The sequence below is a fragment of the Hippocampus comes genome, unplaced genomic scaffold (assembly GCF_001891065.2).
Source record: "Hippocampus comes isolate QL1 unplaced genomic scaffold, H_comes_QL1_v1.1 scaffold12, whole genome shotgun sequence".
NCBI lineage: Eukaryota > Metazoa > Chordata > Actinopteri > Syngnathiformes > Syngnathidae > Hippocampus > Hippocampus comes.
The window spans coordinates 368,865-381,257 of NW_017805478.1; positions in this window are offsets into that span (position 1 = coordinate 368,865).

The following is a 12,393-nucleotide window of genomic DNA, read 5'->3' on the forward strand; positions in this document are numbered from 1 at the left end:
AACCAAATATAGCATACCCAGACATCAGCATTTCTGGCGATGGTTAATGCATATATGCAACCCCGACAAAAGCCGTCACCGTAGATGTGATGAAAGGGAAACTTGGCATATGAAAGATTGCACAGAAAAAGACTTCACTGTCAGTTCAACCACTATCAGTTATGAAATTGGCAACAATAAAATGTCCCCGTGCACAACAAATCCCCATCAAATAATAAAGCAGCATATAACTCCACAGTAAAAGCGGTTATCATCACAGTCTGGCATTTTGTATGGATGCACCCAGCAGGATAATAGTCCCTCAAATGCATTAATACCCAAGTTAATATTTGCAGGAACTGCGTGCCGCTATGAAAGTCAGAATGGGCCAACATCCCTGGGCGAAGTTGAATCAGTACTCGAAGGAAGCCGGGGTCATTTTAGGGGGAAACGGCTTACTCTGCTGATTCCGTCTTGCTCTGCAACCCGTTGTTGGAGTTTTGTGGCAACGGCAGAAAGTCTCTCAGCTTGGAAGGCGGCAGGTCAGATACGTGAGCTGCTCGTCATCTAACTGAGAGACATTCGACTGTGATAACTCATTTCAGTTTCATCTTAAGCACGGGCGTCTTTCATTTGACTTGGCACTTCTTTTTGTTGATTGTTCGTGTTATTTTCCTTCACATAAATCCTTCACACACATGATTTTTTTTTTCAATGTATTTTTAGCAAGAGCCAGAGGGCCCCAAACCAAAATATTCATGGCAAATGAGTCCACCTCTTGTCCAATCCAAGTTGAAGATTTTTTTGAATGACATTTCGTAAAACGACAAACACTGTAATTGGCTGTGATTGGTCAAATACACACTGCTGCATTTCATCCAACATTGTTTCAGGTCCATCATTCAACCGCTGTCATCCTTTTCCAACTGGAGCACTTTGTTTGAAACGATTACCATAATTACTAATGACACAAATAATGACAAAAAGTAACTGCAATGACAGTATATCTTGACAATAGGAACACGATTAGCATAGATCTGTTCCACTTCTAACAAAACAAAGTGTTGCAGTGACAAAAAAAAAAAAAAAACCCACACCAAAAACAAAAAACCTTAAAATAGATCATTCAGATTGATTCGCTCAGTTCATTTGAACATGCCACACTTTATTTTCTCCCTCGTCTCCCCCTACACATTCTCTTGCCCACGGCGTCATTAATAACGAGGCATACTGCGCTCCAAGCTATGCAATGCCCTTCATCGATATGTGATCAAAGGAATACTTCCGAACCATTCATGTGGTGTCGTGTGAAGAATCTACGTTCACAATACGTGCCGTCGATAATCTTCACGCAATGGAGAAGACAAACTCGCTGGCCACGACACGAAGTACGCCTGCACAAAAACATTGTCAAGGATTCCGCTTCCGCAAAGACACTGAACTCCGACAGGAGAAGGCGTCAAGTTCAAGGCCCGTGGGGCTCGATGTCATTTGGTCCGTGTGAATCACGTCATCCAGTAGATACGAAGCGCCGCTTGCTACAGCCCTTCTGTCTGGATGTCATGAGATTTCACAAGTGTACCTCGTGTTGTGTCCAATGAGCGTACGCCAAGATAAAGCATCGGGATAAAATAGTCTGGATGCCCGTCAGAACCGATACAGCCGTAAGACCTGCCAGATTTTGTACATCCAAGCAAACAATGGGCCAGGGTAACCTGCCATCTCCTGAGATCTAAAATGTCTCAAGAGCTGAGCTTTAAAATGTCAAGGCCCCCAAGGGTCCAAGTGCTCTCTGATGAGCAATTTTACTGGAGAAATCTGTCGGGGTTCAACGAGTGCGCCATTGCCAATTGACAACTGTGTTTTGTGGCCCGTGAAAAGGACGTGTCATGTTGTCTCGGTCAATCGGAGTTCCCCCTTTCTGACGATGCAAAAGTGATGCTCAAGGTGGCAGGAAGTCGATTTTTCTAGCTCATCCTTTGTTTCTTAGTTGAACAGAAACCGTTCTTTGCTAACGTTCCCCTGCGGAAGGCATTCATTTGCCCTTTCTCAACAAAACCACACCCGAGGGGACCCAAGTGCAGGCTGGAGGAACAAACAAACAAACAAACAAACACATACACAAACACTGGAAAGTACAATGCCAGGAATCACTGGCGAAGAACTTTTTAATCTGTCTTCGGGCTACTTGCATGCGCGTTGGTGTGTGGGTGTTTGCCTTACTGCCGTCTGCCTGTGAAGGTAAAAGGTGTGCAGACTGAGCGGGACACAATATGTGTCAGCCAGAGAGGGAGAGAGGACTACTGAGGGAGAGCCGGTGGAAGGGAAGTGAATGAAAAATTCATACGGCTGCAGGTCCCAAAAGCCCTTCTGTCTTTGCCAGGAGTGCTCGGTTTCAAACAGCCGGGGCAGGAGCTGTGGGACTGTGCCAAAGAGATAGTAGGCAATCGCACACATGCATTCAAAAAGGAAGAAGGCCAGAGGATGTTCTTATCTCGGAATCGGGAGTCAACAGCACAACAACATCAGTACTTAGCAGCACAGTTTTCCAAAGAGCTTTGCGAGAGTCCCCCGGATCGCTTTCTCACGCAACCCGTCACGGTTTGTCTTTGATCGCTCCAAAAAGTCATGCGAAATGAATGGGGGATTCGGCCCTTGGCCTTGACACTGTCCTGAAAAGTTCGGATTCATGATTAAAATGCTTGCTGGCGATGAACCACATTGGCACGCGCCAGTGAATAAATAGAAGGATGTTCATTTTAGGTTATAGTTGAAGAAAAATGAAGGTACAAACAGCCTTGAGATGAAAACAAAAACAAAGTGAGGGAAGAACCGCAGTGTTGCCATAGCCACCGCGACGTCCTTACGCTCGCTGCCAAAGCGCAAGGGTAGAGTAGGCAGAGTGAGGGTGCGGGGGCTTGGGGGGAGCGATGGAACTTTTAAAGCTCTCTTGCACTGTGCAAAACTGGGTCAGCAACACATACAGAGTACCCAAAAGTCTCAGCTCAACTCATCCGCATGCTGAGGATCAAGCACTTGGGTGAAATGACGTCGTCCAGAATGGTGGCGTTTGCCCAGGGCCCAAACAACCCACCAGAGAGACCAAAACACACACCGCACGTTTGACTTGGACTGCCAAACCATGAGGAGATTAACATCCACAGTGAATCCTAATCAAGCTTGTCAACATAAATCCTTCAAATGTTGAGTCATTTCATTTCAATGGACTGAACTGCGCTTCCACGTTGGAATGGTATCAGAAAATAATTGATATCGCCTTGATGATGATATAGACGTCTCATTTTACTTCTTTTTTTTTTTTTAATGTGGTCAATGATATGATCATCTTAGGTTGGCCAGGATATTGTAAAACGGAACCAACAAGGCAATGTATGACTCAGGGAATTGGTTCGCAGCGGGTCGGAGACCGGTGCAGTTCCTCTGTTGTGAAACACTTTGCGTTGCTTTCTAAGTCTGAAAATGTGTTATTGTATTCATTTCTAAGCAGCACACACCGTCTCTGCAAATGGATCAAAGGTAACAGATGAACTGGAGAAAAATGTAATCCTTATAAAGACTTGTTTTTCCCATCTTGGATTAAAAGTAGAACAGAAAAAGATGGGAATGGATATGTTCAAACAAGATATGGCTTTCTCTCAAGGCCCTAACTAACGCATTCGTCCGTGGCTTCACGTTTTTAAAAAGCTAAAAACGTAAGGTGTATTCCCTCGCTTATTTATGTGTCAAAGGTGCACAACTTTGAGGCACACTCCAGTTATCCTTTAAGAGCGCTCCCGACTTTATGACTTTTGCCTCCCTCCAAGTGTACACTAAAGATACTTTAGAATTGACTGGAACTTTTTAAGGTTACGCCTTTTGTTGACATCTTACTCTTATGGTGGTGAAGAAGTAGGCTATAAAGTGTTTCCATCACAAAAAGTCCGTGTCTGAGGTCGATGAGTTCATCCTCACGGTCGAGATGCTCATTTCTCAGACAGGGTAGAATCCGGCGCGGGGGGGGCTAAGAAGGCCATTTGCCAAAAGTGTAAAAACAGATAACGGCTTGCGTGTACACACCTCACACATGCGTGGGCACCCCCACCGTTTACCAACGAGTGAACACAGCATTGTCAAGGAAAATCCTACATACAGGCAGCAACGGTCGTGTGCGTGAACACATCCTTCTCGGTGACGGGAGCTTCAGACTGACCCGCGGTCACCAGGGGTCAAATGTGATGATCAAGGGGGTCTTTGGAAGATGGGACACAGCAAGACCTTATCCCTGTGCAACCCGAGTACTCCATCACATGAAAAAGTAAGAGTTCTCATGACTCAGTTGTGTTTTCTAAAACTGTTCCATTCATCCACGTTGCGTCTCCACCACTCTTGACGGTATTCAGTGTCAAATAACTTTCTTCTCAGCATTTCCTGACTGACCCTCTGCAGACCGAACGAACTCTGTCCACAGTTGAGGCCGCGAGCGTCGCCGGGGGGGTACGACCGCAGCAGCTGTGCATGACACATGTTCCGCAGAATCGCCCCTTCTTTGCTTCATTTCATCCTCCTCATCCTTCATTTCACTGCTGCCCAGCCTTCGCCAGCCATCTTCATTCCACTTTAACCCAAGTACCACACCACTGCAAACAGGTAAAGCCACCACAGGGCCACTTTTACACCCTTCACTTCCTGCGATTCTACAGCTGCTTTCTCCTCCACATGGCTAAACTTCCACAGAGTCAATGTGTTCCTGACCACCAAAGACATCTGTCCCAAAAGCCGTAAGCGCAAAGAGAGGAAAGGACCAAACTCATCAAACAAAAGACGGCATCTGGCGAGAGTAAGTTCGAGTGAGACTTAACTTCTCAAACTTTTAAGCAAAGTCACCTGAGGGAATTTCAGTGTCCAGTCTATAGTGCAGCTATATCTTCCATTTACTAAACAAATTCATTTTTGAAGTTCCTCAAGGCTCTGGATGTTTAGGGACAACTTTTTCGCCTTGGGATCCCACAGGAGGAGCTGGAAGAAGTGGCTGGCGAGAGGGAAGTCCGGGCTTCCTTGCTAAAGCCATTGGCCCCCGCGACCCGACCCTGGATAAGCGGTAGAGAAAGGCTGGATGGATGAATATGAAGCGAACAGCAACCTTGACATTTGAACCCTTCCATGCACCCTGTAACCTGATCACATGATAAGATGTCCACTGTGGTAAACGCTGTCCCTGAAAGGGTTAATTGAGGTTGCTCGCATACATGCGTCCATCCATTTTCCAAACCGCTAAATGTCTGCAAGTAGTAATCTGGAGCAAAGTGAAAAAAAAAAAAAAAAAAAAAAGAAAATCCGACACTTTTATCCCAAACACAATTTGTGATTTGTACTGACCAACATAATTGCTCCAGGCAAGGTTGGGTCAAATGCAAGAACCGGGTTCTTCGTCACCCAAAGGTGCACGGAAATCAAACCTGTCAGGCTTAAATTTAGCACCATCAGTCCCCCTGTGCCTTCTTCATCTCAGCAGTTTGTTCCATTGCCGTTCTGCTGGGTTTATCTAAAATATGCCTTTTCCATCTCATTATACCCACTTTCGAATCCCGCAAGGTCATTAATCCCAATCAACGTGTTCATTATCGCACATGCCAAGCCGTTATTCCACACTTGGCGTCTCGTTTTACCCGGATGCACGTTTCCCCATGATCAGTCTCTCTTTCTCAACTTGGACATTCTGTTTGTGTCACACTGCGCTTTCATAAACTATTACGGGGAGGGAAGGGATTTGAAAATGATCTCTTATCATCAACAGATTCCAACAAGGCATCATCTTATCGGTACGTATGGAGGATACCACATTTTCCAGGGATACGTTTTGTATCGGTTGCTGATTGGCATGTTTTTCAGGTCTTTTAGCAGGGAAACCCTTCAACGGTCTGTCTCAAAAGTGTCCAACGATGCTCGATTGGGCCGTCTTGGATTGCTTTGGCCTTTTTGCTGACGACGTTGTCATCATCGGTGAAATAACGTTTTCAGATTAACTGCTTCAGACGGTCGAAGAATCAATTAGCCCTTAAAATATGAAACCCGACAATTTTGCCTGGCCTTTCGTCATCAATTTCGGTCCTAAGCTACTGGCGAGTTTTACTTCAAGATTCATACTTCTTTCCTTCTCCGTTGCCAAGCCTACGGATTTCACAGGTCAAGCAACCACTCAGATCGCTTTAATTAGCTTTCTGAAGCGAATGAGTTCCGAAGAACGACACAAATTGTTCTGTCAATGCTCACTTTGAGCCCGCTTCAATTGTTTGGGTGTGAAGTCAGGAGTCAAAAGGACTTTTTCATCATGTTCAAGTTCATTAACCCCGCCTAAGGATTAATGTTTCAGTGTTCACGCTCATTTTGCCGATGATGTGCACTCCTGGCCACCGCTGTCCTCACGAAAGACCTTGTTTTGTTCGGATTTCCATCATCAGTAAGCAATACGATGTTATCCACGACCATTCCCGACAATTCTGGAGGAAAGCGGAGCCCCGCAGAGACACAAAAGGATGGAAATGTGACTTTAGGTTTCGGCGTAAGATTAACTGCGACCGCTTCCCCTCCCCCACTCGTGCCCCAACCCCAGAAATTTTCAGCTCAATGCAAATGGGAATGGCTGTTGCATAAAACCGATAACGGTGTTGTGCTCTAAGCGGTATTTTCAAACCAGTTTCTGGGGAACTGAATTGAAGTAGTAGCGAATGAGGAGAGGATTTATGGCGCTGCGCGGAGGAAGAGGGGCAGCGGGACAGTTTGTCACATTCACAAAGACCGCATTAAGGCTTTGACCCACTTCAAGCCGAGCCACAATGATGCGGCCGCTGCTCTCTTAATACTCCCATTATTGCCACTGTCAACTTCACTCTCAGTGGCATTGTCGTCACGTCCATGGGTAAATTTAGATCCTCTATTATTAGGCTGTGGATCCCATGGATGTTTACTGCATGCACGTGGCATATTTCAAAAGCAGATCAGATCATTCCAACAATGTACGTCGGGTTGAGGAAACGGCTTTTGAAGAAGGAGACTTCGTCAGTAAAATTGAAAAGTCATTTTGCCTCCCTTCGTCGCATCCCCTTTTTCTTCATCCTACGAGCGCGCGAGCTCAGAGCACCGCCAGCCGCTGTCGAGTCCTCACTAAACAAAATCAACACGGTTTGATGGATAAACCTGGAGAAAATGAGTTGTCAGGGTACAGGAAGCCCGTCATCAACCTCCCTGCCGTCGACGGCGCTCATTTGAACTCTTCCCCTGCTCTCTTTTCGGCACTGCACATAAATCGGTTGATAGTTCTGCGTGTCAGAAATGCATATCTGATCATTCCACTTGGGAAGATGGAGTTTCAAGAACGGCTCACGCCGTAGTTTTCATTAACGCGCGTAACAATATCGCAAGGTTACGTCCGCAAAGTCGAACGTGGAAGTCACTGGATCAGAGAACCCAGATCAAAATTGGAAAAAAAGGATCTTGTGTTTGCGTAGTAAAATAAACCCCGGGCTGTGACATTTACCTTGCACTGTGTGCAGACCGCAAGCAGGGAGATGCGAAGACGCTCTGCGCTCACTCGGCACCATTTCAAGCTGTTTGTGCTTTTATAACTCTGGCAGAACCTTTGCCAGATCCTGATATGGACTTGAGGTTCACTTCACAGCGATATCCACAAGACGACGACAGAATGGTGGACTATGGGCCCCTTTGGCGCCTTATCGAAAGCCGGCGGTCTTGAACTTGGGTTTTAAATTCGACAGTGATTTTAAATTGGAGCGGTGGCGCCTTATCGAAAGCCGGCGATCTTGAACTCGGGTTTTAAATTCGACAGTGATTTTAAATTGGAGCGGCAAATTGGTGCTGTTGTGAAATCCTGCTTTTTTTTTTTTTCTTAAGCATCTGGCTAAGGTCTAGCCTCTTATTTTTTTTTCAACAGCACTGAGCACGAACAATATTTTGTGACATTTTGGCGAGATTACGGTCCTCAAACAGCTTTAGTCCAAAATGCTGCAACTCACTGACGAAGTGGAGCTCGTAGGAGGCAGCACGTAACTCGCAATTCTTGCCGTCACTGGCTTTCTGTACATTTCAGAGTTCATTTCAAGACTCTGTGTGTGCAGTATTTCTTTTTTTTCTTTTTATTCTTTTGGACCAACAGTTGAATATCCGTTAAATATCTAAATTGACGTAATACATCTTCCTCCTGCAGTCAGAAGTCATGAGAACGACAGTCTGTGCCAGTTTTGGCGGTACCGTGCCAATTTCAGATGAAGGCTAGGACTTCTCGTCTTTTTTGCCGTTGATTTAGAGCCTGATTTAATTTGCAAGACACACGCAGTTTACACAGAACAGTGTTTCATATTTGGGCTACGTGAGACTTTGATGTCGTGCTACCTAACTCCACTAGGGGCCACTGACGAGCTATATGCTGAAGACGACGACTGTACGTGAGGGGACTGAAAAAAAAAAAAAAAAAGAGCTCACTGGCCTTGTATACTAACAGTTGTGCTTTATAAGCAAGTCCACGCGATTAACATTCCAAACCTCGAAGCAAACAAGACCATCCGCACCGCGGCTTGCGCAGCGTCAACTGAGCTCCCTGCCTCCGTCTTCGTGTGCCTTGTGAACTGCAGACGAGACATTCAAAGAGTGCCGGGGAATAATTTAGGGACGGCAAAATGTGACCCACTTCTAAGTCGCGCTGACTGCAAGGTGCGAACGTCTAATAATATTTCAGGAGATGCATCATAAATCATAAAACAGCCCACGATGCTTCACTGGGAAGGTTTGGCTGGGCTTGTGAATGCTGAGGCACGGCTGCGCTCTGTTGTCTGCCATTGTTCAGCAAGTGTAGCAGGGAGCAAGAACGCAACCGAAATGACAGATCCACCGTGCTCAGCGGTGCATCTCTCACTCAAGTCACACACTGCCCCGCCTGGAAGCAAAGGCATCTGTCCTCCCGCGCGCTGACGCAATGTATTTATTTTTGCTGTTGACTTTGTTCTGACACACAAAGGGGACATGTGATGGACGAGCGGTCTCGTGCAACGAGATTGCGCAGGGGCTGCTGGGTTAATTTGATTGTGACAGAAAAAGGAATGGACCCCCTTCTCAAGATTCGCCGAATAGCCGCTCGTTTTCTCGAAGACTCGTTCGTCAATCGTTTCTGATGTTGCGGTCGTTGTTTGCAGAATTTAACACATTCATTCGACCTGCGTTCCAAATGCTTCCGAAAAGGTCTTCCAGTGACAGAGAGCGCTGCGGGGGGAATTGGAACGATTAATTTAGAACCTCCTGCAAGGCACTTGCACATTACAGCACTTGCGGGTCTGATCCATGCACCGAAAAGTGTCTTGAATAGTTTTCTAAAGTTTCCTGACCTCTGAAGGGAAGGTAAGACAACTCAAGAGAAAAGCAGCAACAACAATAACAACAACAAACCTAACCTAGAAGCAAATGCATGAGGCTTCTCGCTGCCTTGAATAGCGTGAGGCCTTTGTCATGGTGCTCAGTTCGCTTCTCGCGCGCGCAACATTTATCTCTCAAGATTCGCCGAATAGCCGCTCATTTTCTCGAAGACTCGTTCGTCAATCGTTTCTGATATTGTGGTAGTTGTTTGCAGAATTTAACACATTCATTCTACCTCCGTTCCAAATGCTTCCGAAAAGGTCTTCCAGTGACAGAGAGCGCTGCAGGGGGAATTGGAACGATTAATTTAGAACCTCCTGCAAGGCACTTGCACATTACAGCACTTGCGGGTCTGATCCATGCACCGAAAAGTGTCTTGAATAGTTTTCTAAAGTTTCCTGACCTCTGAAGGGAAGGTAAGACAACTCAAGAGAAAAGCAGCAACAACAATAACAACAACAAACCTAACCTAGAAGCAAATGCATGAGGCTTCTCGCTGCCTTGAATAGCGTGAGGCCTTTGTCATGGTGCTCAGTTCGCTTCTCGCGCGCGCAACATTTATGAACGCAGACGACGACAATGCAAATACCCGAATCCCAGCAGCATACACGCAAGATCCTTGACAAGTGTGGAAGTACTATAAATGACAACGATTGGCAACATTTTGAACGGGGATTTATTTGCAAACGAGCAAATGAGATTCGGGCACGAGCACAAATAGGACTGACAAAAAGACAAACAGAGTCAGTGTGGCGGAAACGCAAGACGTGAGAGGATATTGAGCCGCCGTTCCGCCACCCTTTAATTATGACTCATCTTATTGACTTAACATCCAACCCGTTGAGGGTGCAGGGCCTTTAGCACCCTGAATCGACCTCTCTCCTCAGCAGGGTGCGGATCCGCCATTTTTCTTCACCCACGTAATTGACTCCTGGTGTTTGTGAGGCACTAAAAGTTGACAATTAAACAGATCAAGCTGGCAGACTTTTTTTGAACCAAACGATTAGTGAGGGGATGGCACGTTGGATCTTGCCAGCGCTGTCCGATTGGCGTTTAGCCATTTCCTCTCGCACGTCACTAGGTGGCGTGTTTTCACCGGAGCTGGTTGATTGCTTCATCCAGAGCCCCCTGTCACTTATTTGGAAAATCTTTATAGAGCACAATGTCACATTGAAGTCAAACAGATATATGTGCCGCACAAACCAACAATATCCTGCTTTTGCATCTCTGCGGAATTGTGTATATTTTTAGCGTCTGAGGAAAATTGATATGGGAGATGGCGGCGCTGCTCAGTGATCCATCCGTGGATGCCAACCTTGGTGGCCACAGTGACAAATTTAGACAAAGTGTTCCGATAAGCCAATTTAGATCAGGTCAGTGGGCCACAAAAAACTTGCCAGTGTCTCGGACATACTGTAACATACATACGAAGATGTAATAGGAAGGACGTTTGTGGTTTGAAAAGGACATATCGGCACGGCATATTTGGGTGAAAAAAAAAAGTTTCCTTGCATCTTGACAAGCGCCTCCCATAACCAAGTAATGAGCCGGAAACAGCGACGACTGTATAAGCCTCGTACGCTCTGCAGAACAGGCAAGGCAAAACCACATGAGCCACGTCCGCTCTCCGGACTGAGCCCGGTCTCGTTCAATTACCCTTAACTTACCATCAATAAGATGGCCGAAGACACACGAGTGCAACTTGGCAGCCTTCGCTGACGCCTCCATTTTGGAGAGAAACCCGCGTTCCTCAATAGATTTCAACATGTTCGCACACAGGCAACTGTAATTCTTAACGATACCACCAAATGAAGAAAAAAAAAAGGCCAAGTACTATAGTTAGTAGTACTGTCGGAAGTACTATGACATTCTGCCAAGTTTGCTTTTATTTTTTTTAAGACGACTTTCACGGCCTTCCTGTAATTTTGCGGCAGGCAGAATCTGGCGACATGGCCGCTTTACAGGACTGGATCACTTTGCGCAGCACGGGAAGATGGAACCTTTGTCGAAAGCTTGTCAGCTCGTGAGACGTGGTCTGTCTCGCAAATGGCGTGTTGCGGTCACGATTTTGGAGTCAAGAGTCGATGGAGGCGTGTGTGTTGATGTTGAATGGCGAGAGGCACGCGACGACACAGCAAACACGTTTGTGGGCGCGCACGTGCCGCCCGCATCAATCACAAGGGGCGCTACCGTTGCTTCGCTGACGTCCGTGTGGTTAAGAACCTGTTGTGGAGCCCAGCAAGCGGATGCAGGCAGTGGGCATGTGACACCGCACGGAGCAATTATTTCGAGAACGGGCAATGACAAGAAACAGATCTTCCCCTCGCAGCGCGATGAACATAAGCCATTGTTTTAAAAGGAAAAACAGCAAGTCATTTCATGCCGTACTTTCCATTCCCATCCCCTTCCGTTTCCACCATCCGTCTATCAGGGCGGTCAGATGGAGCTCGAAGAAGCATATGCATAACGTCCAAGCTAATTGGGCTTCATGGCGCGTTACCAGACAAGTCACTTGTTTACCACGTATGACGTGCCCTGTGGCATCGATAAAATCACGTCATATTCTTCCGCAGAAGATGAACCACTCTATCGAGCCATTGCTTGGCGTCGACGGAAGGGTGCGGAACAGGACCCGAAAGACAAATGCCTCATGCGGGCCCCCTTTCAGTGAATCCCCTTCAAATGGCTTTAATTGTGCGCCTTGACTGTGGGCCCCATCGTCCTTTGTGATTTGCAAAGCAGCAAAGCTCGATGTCTTCCGTCGGGATATAACGAGGCGCTTTCTTACCGGCGCGGCACCTTTTGATATGTTAAAGCGCTCCGACGAACCGACGGGCGGCGGCAATTGAATTGCATTAACTTTGACTTGTAGGGAGAGAACGAAGGAGGAGAGAGTCATCAACGGAGGCGCGAGTGGGAGGAAAGGAAGGGAGACTAAGATGGAGTCAGGCAGGTATCAGAAGAGGAAAAACTGATGAGACGAAGACGTCGGGT